Source organism: Equus asinus, chromosome 26 (assembly GCF_041296235.1).
Source record: "Equus asinus isolate D_3611 breed Donkey chromosome 26, EquAss-T2T_v2, whole genome shotgun sequence".
NCBI classification, from domain to species: domain Eukaryota; kingdom Metazoa; phylum Chordata; class Mammalia; order Perissodactyla; family Equidae; genus Equus; species Equus asinus.
This window is the reverse complement of record NC_091815.1, coordinates 14,952,776-14,967,654: the sequence shown is the minus strand read 5'-3', so window position 1 is coordinate 14,967,654 and position 14,879 is coordinate 14,952,776. Positions and strand designations below refer to the sequence as shown.

At 48.2% G+C, this 14,879-nt stretch overlaps 1 long non-coding RNA gene across 1 annotated transcript; it reads left to right on the top strand.

Annotated features, from left to right (window-relative positions):
- Window positions 1-558: 558 nt before the first annotated feature.
- Window positions 559-13,939, top strand: LOC139042193 (uncharacterized). The gene is made up of 4 exons (XR_011498619.1): window positions 559-1,374; window positions 2,644-2,890; window positions 5,108-5,324; window positions 12,089-13,939. It is a non-coding gene; the product is annotated as an uncharacterized lncRNA (long non-coding RNA).
- The last annotated feature ends 940 nt before the right edge of the window (window positions 13,940-14,879 follow it).

Sequence of the window (14,879 nt, the reverse complement as noted above, 5' to 3'; positions counted from 1 at the left end):
TGGTTTTAGCCCCACATATGCTTGGTTTAATGTGGGGGAACTGATATCAGGGCCGGCATCGTGTTCTGGGTTGCACTGAACACCACCACTCGAGAGGGAGAATTAGAGGAGAGGTGTCAACAGTGAGGCTGGAAAGGTGGAAGGCTGGCTCCAGACTGGGCCGCTGGGCTTTATGCTGCAGGTGAAAGGTTTTTAAGCAGGAGGAGACAAGGTCACGTGTGTGTTTTAGATGGATTGGAACAGTGCAGAGTGGAAAACAGACTGGAGAGGAGGAAGACTGGAGGCAGGGAAACCAATGCAAGGCAGTTGCAATGGTCCGGGAGAGAAATGACAAGCGTCTGCGTAGGGCAGTGATGGTAGGGAAGGAGAGGGGGTGGATCTGAGAAATACTTAGAGGGCCAAAACAGCAAGACCAGGATGGCAGAGATAGCTCCCTGTTTTCATTTTCTGCTTAAGAATCCTGGGAAGATGGTGGTACCCCTAGGCAACAGAGAATATGGAAGGAATTGCGAATGTGGAGGAGAAAATGATTAATACAAAATGCTGAGCAAACACCAAGAAAGGAGTTAAATGAAGATTTCATAAAGGAAAGAGCATTTGGGCTCGTTGGGAAGGGTGAAATCAACAACAGCAAAGGCTCCTGGAGGGAGAATGAGGAAGAGGAACTGTAGCGGGAGACCCCCGGCAGAAGGATGCCCAGGGAAAACACAAGCGGCATTTGGGGACTGCAGTTTGGCCGGATGTGTGCCGTGTGCACAGGCGAAACGCGGCAGTGGGCAGGAGACCTGAGAGCTCAGCAGCCAGGGAGAGGGGAGCTGTCAGGGCCCACAGAGCAGCGGTACTTGTTCTTGGGGGGCCAACGGCAGCTCTTGCTATGGGTGAGCGGTTCACATCGGCAGTGCCCCAGGGACTACCAAATTACTCTCCAGAGGGGAGCAGAAGCAGAGGGAGAAGAGGCAGCAGCAGGTCTGTGTTTCAGAAACGTTGCTGTCATACCCGTCAGAGCGGAGAATGAAAATAGAGAAATAGGTGATGGGAGAATGAGAAAGGAGGGAAGGAATGCAAGAAAGAAAGAAGGAGGAGCATCTCTGGAGAGAGGACCTGGGTGAAGAAAGGCTTTCTGTGGAGCCCAGCAAACAGTCACGAACACAGGAGGCAAGGTGAATTGCAATCTCCTGCTCCTGAGTGCTTGTGACTAATAATGATAGGTAAGAACTCTGTCTTCAGATGCCCAGGGAGCGCAAGGACGGATCAAAGTGTGAGCAGCCGCTTCTCCCTCTGAACCCACCTGTCCTTCTCCCTCTGGTGTCAAGGAATGCGATCCCACTGAAAATGGAATCTGTGGAAAAAATGGAATGTTCCCACGGCACGAGCGTAAGTGCCCCCCATCCAGTCACTGATGTTGTCCTCTGCTGCGTGCATCCCACCATGTGTCCATGTTACACACCTAGACGAGGCTCCCCACCCCATACAAAGGCCTCAGGAGCCAGCCTGCTCTCAGGAGCCATCTGTGCTGCCTTCTAGTCACACCTCCAGGCCCCCTCACCACTCTTGTCCCCTCGTCCCTGCCCTAGTGGGCAGGGTGTGTATCCCACCCCTGGCCCGAGTCCTGGGCTCAGCCAGCAAGGAATCGGCAGGAAACTGGCGTTTGTGAGAAGGGTCCCTCCCTCCTGTGGCGTTGTCTTTGAGAAAAGGTCTGTGCTCGCCTCAAGGGGCCTGTGCTCTGTGGTCCTGTAACCACCCTCCTCTTGTCCCTTTCGGCCCTCGGGTGGTGACCCCTCTGCACCTGCTGGCCTGGTTCCTGCCCTTGTGATTTCCCCACAGACCTCTGCACTTCTGCCATTTTTCTCTTTGCATGAACCTCCCTCGAACAATGCTAATTTGAGCATGCTCTTTCCTATTGGGACTACAGCTGATGCAGACCCCACTGAGATGGCTGCTCTGCACAGGGACACATCTCATTCCTCTGCCTGTGCTCTTGTCTCCAGAGGACAGGCTCCCTGACTGTGTGCAAAAGATACAGCCAACAAAGTCAGTTTCAAATGAAGCCCATTTTTCCGCTGGTGTACATTTTGAATAAGACATATGTCTGTCACAGGCCTGGGTGGGGAGAGGGCTTTGAATAAAGTACAGTGACAGCTTCGGACTAGTTGGTTAAGGATTGTGACCTCTAGAAGTCACTCAGTCATTCCCCCTTTGTCCATATTCCCATCATCTTGTCCAGTAGTGGTCAACCTCCCACGTTGACTGGAATATGAGAAATTCTCCAACTTCCCTCCTTTTTCCTGGGTCCTTCAGCTCATTCCACATTGTTATTAGGTACAGCTTTCCCATCAACAAGACACTTTGGCGTGCAGGCCTCAGAACGTTGTGTCTTCAACTTACAAGAAATAAATGCCTTCTCCAGGCCACAGCACCCCAGGAGAAAGCGGCGTTGGAGAAGGCGACCGACAGAGCCCTGACCTTCCTGCTGGGCTCAGAGCGGTGTGAAATACTGCACACAGCGAAAGCCCTCCTGGCTGTCCCACCTCCCCACCCACTGCCAGACTCACACAGTCATTTGTCGACGTCCTATAGTGACAGCTGCTGTTAGGATTTTGTAGAACATTTCTTGATTTACTCTGTGCTTTTTCTTTTCAACAGGATAATTTAAAATACATTGTCCTACACCTTATTTCCACTCAAAACCGGCATCTTGGGACTTTTTCCATGGTAACATGTCCAGAAACACCTGAGGATCTGAAGAGGATGCAGTGAGTTTGAACATGTGCAAAACTCTGGTCCTGTGAACTGGAGAGAATGGATGACAGACATACAGTTGAAGGACTCCTCAGGCCACCAGAACGATGCGTCAAGGTGCTCGCTGACTCCTTGAATTCACCAAGGCGAGGTCAGTGTGAGGCCCTCCCCCTCAGGAGCAAGCCTTTCCTTTCCACAAAGCCGGGAGGCACAGCTTGCGCTCTTAGCCACACTAATGGCTCCATCCTCAGCGTCACACACAGATTGTCCTGGTTCAGGGCTGTTTGCTCCCAGAGCCATTTCTTGCTCTTCCCCTGCTCTGCTTTGCATGAAGGGGGCTCACCCCTGCTCCTGTGTGAGCTGGCCTCCACCTGGTCAGCCAACGGGAAACTGTAGTAAGATTTCGGAGTGAGGACAGAGGGGAGCAGGGTCTCTCCTCCTCTCTCTACCTTGGAGGGGAGGGGACCCAGCAGCGCTTCCACCCCTTCCACAGCCCCAGCTCCCACTGGACAAGTTTGCTTGGTTTGAGCATCCACCAGTGACCTGGGCCCTGAGCTCCCAGACTTCTCCACCAGCCCTGGGGTGGTTGTCACTCTGCCTTGCTCGTCTCTGGTTCCCCCACTGTCCCTGTTGACTTCTCAGCTCACACATCACCTGTGTAATCAGTGCCTCGCCTTAAATTTTCTCTGTTAGACACACTTTGAGTGGACTCTGCCTTCTAGATCAGACCCTGACTGACACTGAGACCAACAGGAGGGTGACCCCACTCTTACCTGCCACAGCTGCAGACCAAGCAGCAGGGACAAAACGTGCCCTCTCCACAACCTCCCACAACTGTAAAGAGGGGACCCAGTTCACAGCCCTGAAGGCCTGGGCTCTCCCATCTTCATTCGCCCCTTGGCAGTTGGGCCTGGGTCAGCCTTGGCTCTCACCCCTGCTCCTTGGGCAGCAGGCATTGGGACACAGGCCCAGCCAGCTGATACACCTGAGAGGTACCTAGGAGGACCACGGTCAGACCTTGCTCCAGCATTCGCTGGGGTGTCTCTCACTCATGGTGAGGCTCCAGCTACTGGCAAGCCCTGGCTTCCATCTATGCTGACTGTGCCCTAGGACATCCGACTGTGTAGCCAGGCACTGGGAGACGCTCAGAAAACAATGAGATAATCTGGACCCTGTCCTGCTCTCCAGAAGATCACAGTTCAATCAGGGAGACAAGACTCCAAACAGCAGTGAACTTGATGGGAGCAGAAACCATGCCTGCTTTTCTCACCAACATACCCCCATGCCCAGCAGAGCACCCAGCCATGGTGGTGCTAAGTACCTATCTGCTGAAAGTGGAATCATTAATATCATGCAATGATCCGTATACTACAAAAGTGAAGTAAGTGGTACATGCACAGCCAAAGAATGACTGCCCCGTCCTCAGGAATCAGGGGCGAGCCACTCGGGAGACAAGTTTTCCCTTCATTTGTCTTCCAAGATATGATACCACTCTGCATTTGACTTTGAGTATGGGGATATCCCCCCCAGAAGTCTCCAGAAGGAAAAGGTGATGCCTGTGGTGGAGACAGAGTCACAGCACCCTGGTCCTCAGGAGCTCTCTGCCTTCTTAGATCAGCGAGGGCACATCGGGAGGCATCTTCTGGGCAGTTGTGGGCTGACCAGGGACTGTTGTCATCAGGAAGGGGATGGTGGTGTTGCTGGCCCTTCCTGCTCTCTCTCTTCCTCCATCTGACTGTTGCTAACCTGGAAGGCATGTTATGTGAAATGCCACCCTGGTCACCTGATATGCATTAAATTACTTAATTCTCACCTAATGAGAGAGGCACTCTTATTAGGCTCATTTTAGAGTTGAGAAAACTGAGATGCAGAGAGTGTGAGGATCTTTCCAAGAACCCGTAGCTTGTGAAGGGCTGAGCCGGCTTGAACCCCGCAGTGGGCCTCTGGGGCCCTAGTTGTGCTGTTTTCAGATGCAGGTCTCCGGGTGATGGATTTTGTATGAGTCGCCAGAGGCCTTGAAGCCCAGAGCAGGTGAGAAAGTGACCTACTTTCATGGATGTGGAAGGTCACTGCCGTGGGGCCAAATCTCAGCCCTGGTAGCTCCTTATCTCGGCCCCGTCCTATGTTTGTTGTCTGATCTGCCTTAAAGGAGAGCAGGAAACTTACCAAAACACCGACTGGAGCACTGTGTAATTTTCAGTGGCAGAGATGGCCCCCAGAAGTGGGTTGTCCTGGGAGGGTTACTCAGGTAACGGTCTTGCATGCTGATTTTGCCAGCAAAGGAAGCAAGAATCTATTTACCAGCTAGTTAGGGCTTCAATTCACACAATTTTCAACTTCTCCTATTGTTTTTTCATTCTGCTTACAGGATCATGACATGGAAGGAGACAGATGGGAAGCACAGGACAACCCCAGCCCAAGTTAGGGAGACAGAGGCCGCAGGAGAGAGGAGCCACCACGTGCTTTATGAGCACAGGCCAGGCAGAGGCAGGCTTCGGCCTGGGGGATGAAGGAAGCTGGACGGCGAAGGTGACCCCTGGGCAGGCCCTGCAGGATAAGCAGCTTTGGGACATCACTGTGAACAGGTAAGAGGGAGGAAAGCCAAGGGAGGGCATGGAGGGTGTCACGTAGTTGAACGCAGCTGCGGTAGAGCTGGTGAGGGGGAGAGGAAGGTAGAAAGGTTGGCTGCCCTCGCAGCAAGGGAGGACCTCCAGTGCCTAACTAATGGGCTGTGTTTGATCCATTGAGCCAGTGTCTCCCAAACCATGGGAGGACATCACTGGTGGGGTGTGACAGAAAGTTACAGGTTTATGGACCCTACATAAGAGAGTGTGGAGGTGAAAGTAGGTAACTGTCACATGTGATTCAGTCCTGGTCCTTTTTTATACTAAGGAATGTGCCTTTAATATTGCCCTAACATCTGTTAATCTCCCTTTTTACCAAAGTGAGAGCAGGCCTCAGACTTAGAGCCTTAAGCAACAATACAAAGAATGCAATATGACAGCTTTGTATAGTTACTATACACCACGTGATCATGGGACCGCACGCATGACCGTGGTCCTGTAAAGTTAGTCCCATGCAGCCTCGGTGTGCAGTACACTGTACCATCCAGGTTTGTGTAGGTCACTCTATGATGTTCACACAACGACGAAATCGCCTAACGACACTTTTCTCAGAACATCTCCTCATCGTTAAGCGATGTATGACTGTATGTTTATGGTTATAGTTCATTTATGGAAAATGATACTAGTTTTCTGTCTCTGGTAGTTATAATTTCCTTTTAAAACATAGTTATTGAAGTAAAAGAGGAGTATATACAAAGAAGAGTATTAAATAATGTTGCAAGTGGTTTAAGGATATGACAAACATCGTGAAAAAGATGCCAGCGGTAAGAAGAGGGAATGAGATTCTGTGGGTGTCATGAGAAGCCCTGGATGGTTTTAGAAAAGCAAGTGTGTCCGTCTAGGGCAGGGCAGGAAGAGGATGGTAAACTGAAATTAGGATGACAAGAGGATGATTTTGTAAAGGGACTATTAATAGAGTGGGGGCCACATGCGCTGCAGCTCACAGATAGCACAGTCACTGGGGTCTGGTGACTGTCCTAGGCCCAAGAGATCCGGAGAGTGATTTCCAGAACCAGCCAAGAGTATCGTGGAGAGAAGGCCTCTTTCAGAGGAGCTGTGACCTTCGCTGAAGGGAGACAACCAGCCTTGATGACCATGCAGAAAAGCAGGGGGAGAGTAAACGTCCTGACTTCATCCTCCTCCCTCACCTGGGTCTCGTGCCAGCCCCAAGCCTCCTACTTGGCTAGATTCAACCCAGAGAGAGGACAAGGGAGACCTCTGACCCCATGCGGGCCAGTGTGCTGGACACAAGGAAGAGCGCAGAAGGGAGGGCGGGGGCTGGGGACCCCGGTGGGAGGTGTCTGGCCGGAGAGGGAGTAATTGGAGCAGACTTTCGGGAAATACATGTTACAGCACTGGGCGTGCACTTCATCAGAGCAAATGAGGCATCCTGAAGGGCGGTTAGAGGGGAAGCTGTTACAATCATACATTTGGGAAAACCTGAACCAAAGCATGAGCAGTGGGATGAGGAAGTGGGCAGGAAGTGGGCATATTCTGGAGCGGGGTCGAGAGCTCAATAACAAAGGAGATTTAAGGAACATTTCACAACTCAGGTCAATCCCACAGCACCCGTCTGAGGTGTGGAGCTGCGGGACTCTCAGCCGCTCCAGGGACTGAGGAGCAGCATTTCATGGTGCCAAGGAAGGCCCACCTTTGGGAAATGGGCACAATTTCTGCCCTCAGAAATGTCTTCCTTATCATGGTGGTGAATCTCATACACTGTGATTTATTAAGATCTTGCTTTGATTTCATAATATGATTTTACAGAACATTTACTGAATAAATATAGCAGAACCCAGACGCTAGCTGCTGTGCCAGTTATAGATCTGCTGTCAATTTGGGTGACTAATAGCTCTAAAGAGGCAGCCTGGAGCCAGGTAGAGAGGGTCTGCCTTCTTGAGAGCTTCAATCCAAAGTACTTACATAAAAGAAATGGTTCTGCCCAAATGGCCTCAACTCAGCCCAGTGGAAAACCATTCTGGTCCGCAGGACCCCTCCCTCAGAGCCAGGGGCTGTGAGCAGGCATGCCTAACCCAGGCTTTGCTGGCTAGAGCATCCGTCCTCGTGAGAACTCAGCACAGGTCATGGCAGGTCCCTGTGAACGGAAACTTTCATGTCAGTCATGAGTGCATGGGAAACGAAGACATCAGACCCCACTGTCACCTCAGCCACTGTGTGGGGAATGTGTCAGAATTCAGAGAGCCTGGGATAGCCAGATACTGAGCTGGGTGAAGAAGTCCAAAGTTGCTCCCAGAAGGGAAAATTCACGGAAAGACCCAGGAGCAGAGACGGATTCCTGCCCCACTGGACCAGGTTCTCTTTCCATGCCCAGAGGGGCCCTTGCCCTGGAGCTGGTAGTGCTTAACTAACGACCAGGAGACTCCACCACCCATCTCCACCAAAGGGGGCCGCAGTCCTGGCAGGGGAGTTGGTGGCCGCTCCAGATGTATACTCTGCTGTTGTAACAGCTCCAAGAAAGTCCCCGCCTAGCACCTCAGTGACCACGACTTTCCAGAGGGCCTGCCTCAGACTTGTCCAGGAGGATCGTCTGGACATAAGGTGTCAACAGCACATTCAGAGGACAGGAGTCATTGATGCAGGTGGCTGACTGTAGATGTGTGCCCTCTGCATTACTCACACGAAGCCCACCATCGGAGGAGGTTAACCCATAGCTGGGGCTTTCATTCAGCAAGCGCCTCACCAGGATACTGGTCAGCACTGCCACCACAGGAGGCAGAGAGCCCTGGAGGTCCCTGAGAGGGAGTCCCCATTAGAAATCTCCTCCACCCCAAGTGCAAACTCACGCTGGGGCTGTGTATGGGGAGGGCAGTGAGCTTGGAATGAGGACACCTGTGTTGTCGCCCCAGGTCTGCCGCTCTGTTGCCAGTGTCTGCCCACTCTCCCACCCCCTACCCACCCACACACCCTAGAAAGTTAGTTTCTCCCTCTCCTGGACTCATTCAAACTTTTGTCTCTTGATATAGAGGTCATCTTATTATTTTGATTTAATTTTGAGTAAATAACTAAAAACTTATTGAGTACCACTATGTTTCACGCACTGGGCCACATGCTGAGAATACCTCGACAGCCTTTGTTCTCATAGAGTGTGCAATCATATCTTTTGTTTTTCTAAAAGGGGTTTCCTTAAGAACAGGGCTGTGGATTATTCCCCTCTTTTGGCATAGTCCTCAGCAGGATGCTCTGAATCTAACAGGTGTCGAGTAACCTTGTCAGGTTTTACAGTGGCGGAGTCGGAAGAGAGGAGGTCAAAGAGAGAACAAGTAACATCTAGGAGCAGGAGACACTCTGATTCCTAGGAAAACAGTGCTCAAATAACTCTGAGCTCAGATTCCCTCGTTCTCCACTCGTGTCCCACTGTGAGGACTGTAGTAAATATCTCTGAGCTGCATTACACAGAGCAGGCTTGTTCTCTGTAATGGGAACTTCTCATTTTTTCCATGCGTATGTCAGTAGTGGCATTGATGACATTTATGTATGGTACAAGAATACTGAATCAAAGGACCAGAGTAAGATACTTTTTGTCCTTATAGTTTAACGTCCCAAGACAGGCAGTGCCGGCTAAAGGCTGGGAGCTGTGGGGTGCATTTTCTAAGAGATTTCTGACTCTCCTGGCTCTCGCCTCTGTACCTGAGGTCTTGACACCTCTTTCCCAGTTCCTTGTAGGCCTAATGACAGGAAGAGTGCTTTTCTAGTATATTCTTTGTTTCTCCAGGTCATATCGGCCTGCTGGTGTAGGTTGAGTCACGTTGACAGTAGTGGCGTGGACTTCCTGGCTCATGTCACCACATGCTCGTACGGGCCAGCTCCTTGAAAGGTCCCCTGATATTCCGGGGAGTTTCTCTAAGGTGTCTCTTTTGAGGACACAAACAGCTGTCTCACCTGGTGCTTCATTTTCAACTACATCACTGACGTGCTGGGTCCCTGGGGCTGCCGGGGTTCTGGGGAGCATGTGACTGACCAAGTCAGGTCATTCCCTCCGAGCTGCTCTCTGTAGTCGGGCCTCACGTTAGAATTGCTTTGCCCCATGTCTCGTATGACACTCACGACACAGATCTGTGGTTTTTACTTGTATCCCTCGCTCTCTACCTAGGACACAAAGGTATTTCCAGGAGCTGGACTCCAGTCTGTATTCAGAATTATTTCCCACTTGTGTCGGCAAACTCTTTACAGCTGATTCAAGCTGGTTGCATGTGATGCCTTCTTCTTTTAAGACTTCCCCTTTCCCAGAAATTTCTTAAATCTTCAGGTAAATGGAATCCCATAGGACTTAGCATACATTTTCTGGGTGTGCTCAGAGGTGGCTGAACCCCGGAGGCAGACAAAGCAGAGGTTGAGCCTAAAGTCTTTGCTGCAGCATCAGAATCTGTACCTACCTACACTTCCCCTCCACACACAGTGACAATATATCGCTACACCTTCCCTCTAACGTCACAGAAACAGTCTCTCTTCAGCAGATCCCAAGTGGAATTTGAGAGTGTGTGTTGAGTCTCATGCAAACAAGATAAGAAAAGTTGTTTCTTTCCATTTTTTTTCCTAAGTGAGTGGGAGCCCCTCCTGGGTGCCATGCTCTAAGCGTGCTGTGTACATAGAATGCAGTATGAGCCGTACCCTCCAGAGCTGTGTAGCATGACCTCCTTTTCCCTTTTAAGGAGACACCAAAATACTTAAATTTCCAAATTCCTGTGTATTCTGTCTTGAAGTCTAGACTATAGTTGAGGCACTGTCTGCCCATCCGCATAGCAGTGTAGTAAGCTTTAAGGAGGAAGTCTGTGGTTCTTCAGCTTCCAAACACCTCTTCATCCAGAGTACTAAGAACCTTGACCTCATTAAGCTATTTACGAGCGATACTAAAAAAAAAAAGTGAATTATGAGATCAATTCAATTAGAGCAGAGAGATTGCAAAAAAAGGGACCAGAAATAATAGAAAAAAAGAGAAGACGAGCCAGGCCCAGTAGTCATGAGTGGCCTGACCCTCCCATCCATCTATGAAACACTGATGGCCCATTTGTCTGAGAGTCGATTAAGAATTTCCCTGGGTGGCAGTGTGGAGGATGCTATGTTGCAGCTCTTGCTTTGTACCTGCAGAAGATGTGACAGGAGGAGAAAATTAGTGCTTCTTTCGTGAAGGGATCTTGTCCTAGAAGACCCAGCTTTTTATCTGAATCCATCATGGGGGAAGATCAGTTACACGGAAGGGAGATTTGAGAAGAGAGCCACAGAATGAAATCATCATGTGAGCAGAGATGCTGACCTGAAGGAAGGTCCCTGAAACTTGGTTCCCATCCTAGAGGCTGGCGCATGGATTTCCCATATGTCGGAAATCGATCTGCCCTACACTCAGATCTGAAGACGGGGGGTATGAGTATGTGAGTGCTGAAGCCCAGACAGCAGCCGACAAGTGTGCAGCCTTCCCACATTTCTCTAGGTTAGCTCCTGCTTCACACACTCTGGTCTTCATCCCTGCATGCAGACGAGTGTGAGAGAGATGTAGTCATTCATTGGATTTCATTAATTTGCTTGTGTATATGTGACTGTGTGAGTGTCAGTGTAGTTAAACTTGTACAAATGACTTTCATTATTGTATGTATTTATCTGTAAAAGAAGATTCTCCGTTATCATTTATTTATACTATTATTATTGCTGCTGGTATTTTGCTGTCTGACCTCTTTATTCTTCCAGATGAATTTAAGAACTGTTTCATAAAATTTCCCCAATTCTCATAGTGTTATAATTGAAATAATATTAAATCTATACACTAATTTGGAAGCGTTGGCATTTTTCGTTCAATTTCCCACTTAGGGAAATGGTGTGGTGCTCTATGTCCATTTACCCCTGCAGACTCCTTTTTGCACTTTCCCACCTTGCTGTGTTCCCAGGAGGTTGATTTTTAGGAAGACATCAACAGGCTCTCCTGCCCTGGGTTCCGCTGGGTTCAGCCCGTGGGCTCTGGCAAGACACCGGCAGGTGGGAGGAGGGCGAGATTTCACCTCCCAGCTTCCTGGTACCAGTCTCTCTGTCGGCTGTGTCCCTCAACTCTCTCCAGGTTTTTGAAGTTGCTTTTTCCTCATTTCCCTTTTGGCCTTGAGTTGGAAGCAACTTCCTGTTGTTGCTAGCCCTGGAGCGCTTCACCATCCCCTGCATGTTTGTTGGCGCCCTTACTCTTCCCACGCGGTAATTAGCCCCGTATTAAACTCTCCTCACCTAGCCCACTGGAACGTGCCACCTGTTTCCTGCTGGGACCCCGACTGATACAGTATGTTTCTTTATTCCCATTTCCACTTATATGCAGTATAATAACATTTAGTTTTATATTCCATCTTAGACAGAGACATTTCTGTCAGCTTTTCATAAATATTCTACATGCTTGTTACTGTCAATAAATTGGGATTCTTTTTATATTTTCTAGGTGGTTATTACTGTGACAAAAGACGTCTTCAGAGTTGTTTCTGTTTGTTTCACGTGATACCCTGCACCATAGTCAGCATCTTTATCTCGTTACTGCTATTCGTGTTTCCCATCTACCATGCTACTGAATTTTGGTTTGAGATATTCTTTCTTTTCTTTTTTTTTTTGTATTTGTTTTATTGCAATATTTTGCAATATTTTGGTAGTGCTTGTCCAGGAAATTACCTCTGGGTGTTAAAATACAAAAGCTCCTGAAGTCTCAATGGCTTAACAAAACAAAGATTTCATTTCTCCCTCAGGAGCCGTCCAACTTGCGTCAGGCAGTGCACCGTCTTGCAGCTCCGCCCCCTGGAGCCAGCTCCTCCGAGGTCATCTGCAGGGGAGAGGGCGCAAGGAGAGCTCCTGCGTGGTGGTTCACCGCTGGCACTTCATCCTCTCGGCCAGAATTAGGTGCATGGGGAATCGAAAGCACAGAGGAACACACGAGAATTTGGTGTACACTTAGAGTCTCTGCCATGGAGGTATCCTTCTAATATTAATTTCCTAAAGCGTATTAAGAATAGGTGTTAAAGTTTTGCCAAGGGCACTTTGGCAAGTTATTGACAATAAATAAATAAAATGATTTTTATTAGCTTATTGTTCACAACCTCTGTGCTATGTGACTTAAACAAGAGAGTCAAACTCTGTGTGTCTCTGTGCCTGCATTTGTTCAGTGGAGATAAAAATACTGCCATTGTTTAAGGCTGTTTTGAATTTTAAATGAGTTAATGCAAATCAGGTACTTATACCAGTGTCTAGCACACATTAGGAAATCTTTTACCATAACACCTAACATTTATTGTATGCTTATTATGAAATAACTTTCTAATTTTGGGGAGTAACACAATATTCTTTCAATATACTGGTTCTTTTAATATACTGTTTTATTTGTTAATATTTTAAAATTTTGCATCTACATTTGTAGAATTATTAACTATTGGAAATATATTTATGCCAGTTTTTCCTGGAGGAAAGTCTTAGCTGTACCCAATTCCCTACATGCACAGAATTGATACAGTGTTCACCTTTTTCAGGTTCTAAAGAAACTGGAAATGCAGTTTTTATTTCCTTCTCGAATCAAACGATGTTTGCAAGAGCCCTTACAATGTCTAGGCAAGTCCAGGCATTGCCTCTGGTCACAAGGTAGTCTCAAAAAATCACCCCAGAGTGACCACAAATACGATTATTTTTTTGTGTGTTTCATGACAAGAATAACTGGGTTAATGTGCATCCTTGCTAGTTGTTTTTCTAGCAATTTCAGTCTTCTAATAGGTATAATTTGCTTGCTTTAAGAGAGAATTTGTAACAATGAGTATAATTTTAACTAAAAGTGTGGTTCGTTTATTGCCAGACAGAGATAAAGAATAAACTCTAAGCCAGAGCAAGCCGTTCCTGCAGCTTTCCGAGTCAGTGTCTCTGGTCTTCCTCTTTAGTCTGTGGTTCTAAAGCACCCCTCCCCCGTCTGTTTCTGCTCATCCCTGGCTGTATTCTGGGAATTGGAGCAGCGGCCTGAACCAGCAGTGGCCGTGAAACAGCTGTGGCCTCTTCACTGAATGTGGGGCAGGGGTTTGCATCCCACAGGTTGTTATGGTTTTGTATCTGTGAGAAAAGAGCTGGGGAGAAGCAGTTAGACTAAAACTTCTCATCTTCCCCTAATTTGCCACGCTGTCTTAACTAAATGCTTCATCCAAGCCTTAATTATTGGACATTTGTCCTGCTTTGGGGCCTAATTCTAAATTTAATGAATTTATCAATATTCCAAATCTCCATTGCTCTGGAATCTTTAAATCTTTCTTTCTGGTACTATGAACATTTTAATGGAAAAGTGGAGAAAACACCAGATGTCAGTAGCTTGCTGCTGGCATAATAAGATGCATGGCTTGTGACTGTACATGTCACAGAGGAGGAAACACGAAATAGACCTTCTATGCAAGAATTCTAAAAAATAAACATATATGTCAAAAAGTGCTTGTGTCGATTTTCTGACACAGATTCTAAGTTTTCACAGTTCTCTAGGGGCCCATTTGCCTTGACCTAGCAATGACTCAAGGGAAGATAATTCCAGAATTTCACCCACCCTCCAACGTGTGATTTATAATATATTATTAGCATTTGAGGCCATTGCTGAGATTATTTAGTTCTTAAGAGCAATATCTCATTCCGTTTGGACATGTTTTCTGAGTACAGAAGTGTTTTGGGATCTGCGTCAACATTTCCGTCCCTCGGTACCCTATCGTTTTCCTTACTCCCATCTACCACTCTGGGAATTATGAGAATATCCTTTCCCAAGTGCTTAAGCCAGTCCGCCAGAGCAGATGTGAGTGTTATTTCTCATTCAGCCCAACACTTTTCTTGAGTACTGTGTGCTCCGGTGAGGAGTTCTTGGAGAGGAGTTCAGCTCTGTTTTGCACTGGGATCTTTTCTAAACTAGCAGAGGGAAAGAAGCTTTGAATGTTCAGGGTCATTTGGAAGGATTTATTAACCTGCTTTCCTGAAGAATATGGAATCAACTGGAAGCTTCCCAGACTTCATGAGAGTTTGTTAGAGCCCAGCTGAAAACAAGAAAAGTAGGAAGGGGGCGGTTGCTGTCACTGTGATGAATGACCAGGTAGCGGTGACTCTCTCTATCCGTGGAGTGGGCTATAGCTGCGGCAGAATTAACACCATCAATCTGCTTGGAAACTGAGATGGTATCTGTGGGACTTTCCGGCTGGATGGGAAGGCCTCATCTTTCTGGCTCAGCTCAGCACGGGGTGGCCTCCCTTTCAGAGCTGGTGAATCTGGCTCTGGGAGCTGGAGATCACAGAGGTGAGTCCAGCAGCAGACACATCATCCCTCACAGATGATGAAAGCAGCCACTCCTGCCACCCCATGCTGGGCCCTGGATAAAACAAAAAGGGAGAGAATTTGGTGGGTTGCTGAGATAGGCGGTCCAGAGCGGTCTATGACCACTGGATTCTGAATTTGGAGAGTGGCCACCAGACCCATACCGACTACTTGTAAAACACCAATTAGTTCTCAAAAATGCATTATTAAAAGCCATTATCTTAT